Source organism: Hyperolius riggenbachi, chromosome 1 (assembly GCF_040937935.1).
Source record: "Hyperolius riggenbachi isolate aHypRig1 chromosome 1, aHypRig1.pri, whole genome shotgun sequence".
Taxonomy (NCBI): Eukaryota; Metazoa; Chordata; class Amphibia; order Anura; family Hyperoliidae; genus Hyperolius; species Hyperolius riggenbachi.
In genome coordinates this window covers 496,390,102-496,396,758 of record NC_090646.1, presented here as the reverse complement: position 1 = coordinate 496,396,758, position 6,657 = coordinate 496,390,102, and the positions used below count along the sequence as shown (strand labels likewise).

Genomic DNA, 6,657 nt, shown 5'->3' with positions numbered 1-6,657 from the left:
TGGCTGGTAAATTTTTACTTAAAGCGGAATATAACCCTGCATTTCAACTTTGCTCTAAAACATTATTTACAGCATATTATATGCAAAAAGCATTTTTTTTTTACTAGACCAGCATTGGAAGGGTTAAACACAGATGTTTCAAGTTCGGTGGAGAGATATGCAGAAGTTCAGATTGTTACATTCTATGTATCTATTGATAAACAGTTACACACTCTTGGGCTGTCCTCCAAGCTCCTTCTCAGTGAGAGAGATGAGTCACATTCAACACTTAGATACATTTATGTAAAAAAATGTATCTTTTTCAGGTTCGGATGCGTCTGCAGAAATCTCAAGGAACTTTAAAGCCCTGTGTAACCCTTCCAATGCTGGTCTAGTAAAAAAAAAAATGCTGGTTGCATATAATATACTGTAAATAATGTTTTAGAGCAAAGTTGAAATGCAGGGTTATATTCCGCTTTAAAGTTACTTTTATTCAACCAACAAGTAATTTTTTGACAGGAAATTACTTAGGTGTCTCCCAAAAGATAATAAGACAATATACAAGAGGCATTATTGTGGAGAAAAAAAAATTCTCATCTTTTATTTACATTTGAGGTAAAAGTGTCTAGTCCAAAATTATTCATACCCTTCCCAATAATCAATAGAACAGCATATTACAGCAATCAAATGCTTCCTATAATTGCAGATTCATCTTTAGCAATGAGCTCCAAATCTTTCAGGTTGGAGGTCTTCTTGCCATCACCCTGATCTCCCTTCACAGATTATCAATTGGATTCAAGTCAGGACTCAGGCTGGGCCACTCTAAAACTTTAATAATGTTGTCAGCTAACCATTTCTTCACCACTTTTGCTGTGTGTTTTGGGTCATTGTCATGCTGAAATGTGCACTGGTGGCCAAGGAGAAATGTTTCTGAAGACTACCTGATGTATTGCTCTTTTTTTCATGGTGCCGTTTACTGTGATTAGGTTCCCTGGTCCATTGGCTGAAAAACACTCCCAAAGCATTAGGTTCCCACCACCAGGTTTTACAGTGGGGATGGTGTTCTTTGGGTTGAAGGCTTCTCTTTTTAAGCCAAATGAAGGGAACATCATTGTGACCAAAAAAATTCAATTTTTGTTTCATCTGACCATAACACAGAAGACCATAACAAAGAAGTCTTCATCTTTGTCCAGATGAGCCTTTGCAAAGGCCAAGCAAGCTTTTGCGTGCCTTATCTGGCGAAGTGGCGTCCTCCTTGGTCTGCATCCGTGGAACCCAGCAGTCTGCAGTGTCCATTGGATTGTCTGCTTTGCAGGGCAGTTTCTAGGCCAAAATGCACCCAGGGCGAGGGTGTAAAAGTGGTGCCCCCCCCCCCCCGCCGAGCCAGGTATACGTGCCCGCAGTATAGGTTAACCAGGTCTAGTTGCACTCAGTATAGGTAGCCATGTATAGGTCGCCGCAGTATAGGTAGCCGGGTATAGGTCCCACCAGTATAGGTAGCCAAGCATAGGTGCTCCACTATAATTGCCCCCAGTATAGGTTAGTCAGGTAGGTGCCTCCAGTATAGGTAGCCAGTATAGTTGCCCTCAGTATAGGTTAGATAGGCAGTACAAAAGCTGTACGCTTTCAGTTCTCTTGTACAAAAATAAAAAATTGCTACACCAAAATGCTCCAAAAATCGCTAGGCATAGCTAAGAAATCTCTAGGCACATGCCTAGAATCCCTTAGAAAAATCACAAAAATACTGAGTGTTTGTGATTATGCTAGTGCTTTTAGGTGTGCACCAGCCCTTACTGATAATTTCTTTATTGTCCATTTTCTCAGCCTCCTCTTTGTTTCTTTCATAGGCAAACACAAGGGGGAATTGCAGCTGCCCAGAATCCCCCCTCAGACTGGGGTCGGTGCAGTGTCTGGGAACAGGCACAAGTTGAGACATCAGAATATTTGCAGGTATCCTGCAGCTCACAGCGCGGCTCCCTTTCTTACCCTGCTACAGTTGACTTTGGATGGAGCAGCAGTGTGTGCACAGAACATGGAGCAGCAGTGTGTACAGAGCATGGAGCAGCAGCGTGTGTACAGAACATGGAGCAGCAGCGTGTGTACAGAGCATGGATCAGCAGCGTGTGTACAGAGCATGGAGCAGCAACGTGTGTACAGAGCATGGAGCAGCAGCGTGTGTACAGAGCGTGGAGCAGTAGCGTGTGTACAGAGCTTGAAGCAGCAGCATGTGTACAGAGCATGGACAGCAGCGTGTGTACAGAGCATGGAGCAGCAGCGTGTGTACAGAGCATGGAGCAGCAGCGTGTGTACAGAGCATGGAGCAGCAGCGTTTGTACATAGCATGGAGCAGCAGCGTGTGTACAGAGCATGCAGCAGCAGCGTATGTACAGAGCATAGAGCAGCAGCTTGTGTACAGAGCATGGAGCAGCAACTTGTGTACAGAGCATGAAGCAGCAGCGTGTGTACAGAGAATGGAGCAGCAGCGTGTTTACAGAGCATGGAGCAGAAGCTTGTGTACAGAGCATGGAGCAGCAGCAGGTGTACAGAGCATGGTGCAGCAGCGTGTGTATAGAGCATGGAGCAGCAGCGTGTGTACAGAGCATGGAGCAGCAGCGTGCAGTGGCGTAGCTAAGGAGCTGTGGGCCCCGATGCAAGTTTTATAATGGGGCCCCCCAAGCACTTTATACATAACAATTGATATGACGCACCAAAACCTGCCAATGGCAACTACAGTGTCAGAGGTGCAAGAAGGGGATGGGAGACAGTTTGTTAATGCTTACCCCATATTCAAAGTGTCTATAGAAGTGATTATTATGCGCACAGGACCAATAGAGAGCTAATACTGTAATTGAGGGAGGGCCCTTCGGGGCCCCTCTGGCTCAAGGGCCCCGATGCGGTCGCTACCTCTGCACCCCCTATTGCTACGCCCCTGGCAGCGTGTGTACAGAGCATGGAGCAGCAGCGGGTGTACAGAGCATGGAGCAGCAGCGTGTGTACAGAGCATTGGAGCAGCAGCTTGTGTACAGAGCATGGAGCAGCAGCGGGTGTACAGAGCATGGAGCAGCAGCTTGTGTACAGAGCATTGGAGCAGCAGCTTGTGTACAGAGCATGGAGCAGCAGCGGGTGTACAGAGCATGGAGCAGCAGCGTGTGTATAGAGCCTGGAGCTGCTCTGGGGAACTTACAGTCGGTTTTGAGCACAGCCCTGCTGTGTGAATGCTTCACTTTCCCCTTCATTAGCAATGCCGGTGCTCCAACACTTTATCCTACACGTCGAACTAACCTACATCCCATAGACTTTTACTATCCCTTCCCCTCCCCCAACCCTAACCCTCCTTGTATACGTTTGATAGTGGATGTAGGCAAATTCGACGTGTAGGTTATCACGTCGGAACACCGGCTGTCCTCATTATTATCTCTACCCAAACTGCTCCTGATAGATCCTGTTGAGGATCGGGAGCAGATCAGACATTAAGGAAATAATCGTCAGATCCCGTCATTTGGACGGGAAATTGCATTATGTGTACCCAGCATGATGTCCTACCATATTATTATTCTGTAGTGTGCATGGCTGAGGGAGTCCTTTCAGGAATCCCCCCCTGAAAATCCTGGGTTTGCCCCTGTCTTTTCCTCCAGCTTCTCTATCTTTGCTGCCTTTGCTGTTTACTTGTTTGCTTTCTCTGCATCCCACACCCACAGATCATCCCTCTGGTAACGGTCCCCTTCTCCGCACAGCTCCTTCACACACTGCCTGTCTGCCTGAAGTAAAACCCGCCCAAACCTGTGTTTTTTCCTCCTCGTGCCTCCCCTCACTCTCTCTCCCACGTGACAAGGCTCAGTGTGCCCCTTGCTGTGCGCATGTGCAGAAGCACACAGGCTGTCAGTGCTTTTCTCTCTTTGCTTCCTGCATTATCCCCTGGACAGAGGAGCAGGCATACTGTGTGTGTTCCAGCAGAGACACACACATACATTGTTACCAGACCCGCGGGGAGGACTCGGCTGCTGCTGCTGATGCTGCATCGCAGGTACAGAACAGATGATAAGCAGGACTAGCATGGAAGTATTGTGGGGGCTGGGTAGCTGGAATAATGTGTCATCCTGAATAATGAATTCTATGCAGGGAATGTGAATGAATGGGAGAAAAATCGACAGTCATGTGCTGCTAAAGATCATTAGATTTAGCGATCATAATGGCCTAGCAGGTTGTAGGTAACTGACAGAGTCGTCATGAAATATAATTGCAATTACTGATGATCCATACAAGCTTTACGCACAATGTTCATTGCTAGCAATGGACAGTGATCTCATAGCACAGGCATTAGTGGTGGGAATTGTTAGAGATGCATTGAAGCCAGGATTAAATGCAGGATTGACCAAATCCTAAGGATTTATTTCCCTAGATTTTAGCATGCAGCAGATAATTATTTCTTCCATCAGCTAAAATGACAGAGATTGATGTCCTTTCTAATGCAAGGGGTTAGACTCATTGTTTTTCTTTTACTGTTTCATCCCTTACATTAGAATATCTAATATAGGTGACCTGCCATTGGAAAGTTGACGTGCTGTATTAATTTTCCAGCCTTGTGATATCCAGGTTTATTAAATATGTGCATAAAAATTGGCCCATTATATCTGGAAACAAAAGGACACCATATATAAGGGTACTGTTAGCCATCTTACATGGCTTTCTCATGCATGTTTATTTCATTATCTGTTAATTTTGTATTCTTCACTGGGCCTGCCACTAACAGCTTTTGATGTCTTCTGTGTGCACACAATGAATTTCTTGCATTGAAAAGCACCCTGGTAGTTGGCAATTAGAAGGCAAGATTGCCTGCTTACACTTACTACAGTGACTTGGAATAAATGCGGTGGCTTTAAGTTGTTTGCATTTATTTTCCTTGAAGTATTATTTAATTAAATGTGAAATTTTAAATTGGCATTGTAGTTTTCTACCCATCATGTGTTATTGCGCGCCTTGGTTAAATTATGTGTGGATTTCACTCTCTTTACTATGTGTTGTTTGTGTGTGTTTCGTTTTTTTTACCTGCTGAGATCATCCTGGTTGGTGTTCACTTGTTGTTTTGGCGACCTGTTGGTGTAAATTGCAATCGCTAGTAAATGTGTGTGTCTAATATTTTACAGTATGAATATACTATTATGTCACAAGAATGAATTCCAAACACTATTGACCAAGTGTGGAGTTACTATTCAGACATCTGGCAATGACGGAAGTGATTAGTATGATAACTTGTTAGAATGACATGTTGTCATTACATACATCATTGGACTTATGGCACCAGTGAAAACACTGGATTTCATTTAATTAATGTTACTGAAAGGTAAAAAGCAAAATCAGAATAATCAATCACTGTAATCTGTGAAATACATACAAAATTGAACATTCCAATTCCAAGGACCTTATATTTTTTAATTGATAATCTCGCTATAGATAGTATATGTGCCTATATTCTGTATGACCTTTCATCATTTGTTCATCAAACTTTAAGGAAAATGGTTTTCAATACAGTCAAATAGCGTCCATTTACCTCTGTCTAAGGCTCCTTTCACACTATGTACGTTGTATTGCAGTGCAATCGATAATATAATCGCATCCTAACGCAATACAATTTATTTTTTAGTGAGGCTTTCACACTGGTACTTTTGCGATGCGATAGATCGATTTCTGGAAGACTATTGTGCATCATGCAGTATGTTGCTAGGTGACGTGTTTGAATTAGTGATGTTTAGGAATTGCAGCAACACAACGGTTATCTTCTGTCTAAGGCCTCTTGCACACTGCAAGCGATTCCGATTTAGATTCCGCTTTTTAATCTGTTTTTACATTTGATTCCGATTCCGATTTGCAGTTTGCTCCCTGCACACTGCAAATCGGAATCTGAATCGGATGTAAAAACTTCTGAATCGCTTGCAGTGTGCAAGAGGCCTAAGGATAATGTACATAAATGCACCTTTATCCAAAGTAATTTATGCAGAAACCAGTAAAGCCCAGACAAAATGGGGGCAGCCATGTTTGCTTGAACGCATGACAGGTTCTGCATCATAACTGTGCGTCAGTATTATGTCTTACTTTATTCAGTGATCCATTTGCCTCACTAAAGCAATTTGTCTTATTTAAGGAAATACATTGTCTATGCATTTATTGAAATAAGCAAATGATGCTGTTGCGCACTCCCCACAGCAAAGGCAAGGATAGTAAAACATGGAGTTCAAAATTGTATCAATTTTGTTGTGGAAAAAAAAATTGTATCAGTAGAAGAAAGATGAACATATTTATTTCAGATATGAATGTGATTTGGCAATACTGAGATACACCCTACTGCTTTATATTTAGGAAGGAATCACACTTGCATCTGTGTTAATCGCAGACAATTCCTTGCAAGCGTTTTTCCTCACAATTGTGTGTTGGGGGTGCATTTTAAGGCATCTGTTTTTTTTTTTTTTACATTAGCCAGTGATTTCAATGATAAAACAAATGCGTTGTGCAGAAAAGTAGTGCAGGTTGTATTTGTTTTTAACAATATGCAGACTCACAGATGCCTCCTGAAAGAGCAGGGGCACCATGGACAATCATTACATGCATTTTCCCATGCGTTTTTTAACTGCAACAGAACACTTCAATTTTTGGCTCTAGTCTAGGTCATATGATGCTGCTGAA

The 6,657-nt window shown here is 43.0% G+C and overlaps 1 protein-coding gene across 15 annotated transcripts in view; it reads left to right on the top strand.

Annotated features, from left to right (window-relative positions):
- Nucleotides 1-3,789: 3,789 nt before the first annotated feature.
- Nucleotides 3,790-6,657, top strand: part of ARVCF (ARVCF delta catenin family member) — a 1,120,703-nt gene continuing 1,117,835 nt past the window's right edge. For 10 of the 15 annotated variants that reach the window (XM_068243385.1, XM_068243392.1, XM_068243327.1 and 7 more), the window contains exon 1: nt 3,793-4,003. The gene's annotated coding sequence lies outside the window, so the exon portion shown is untranslated. Of the gene's footprint in view, nt 4,004-6,657 lie in introns of all 15 variants that reach the window. The other 5 variants (XM_068243390.1, XM_068243391.1, XM_068243389.1 and 2 more) reach the window with 5 other exon arrangements.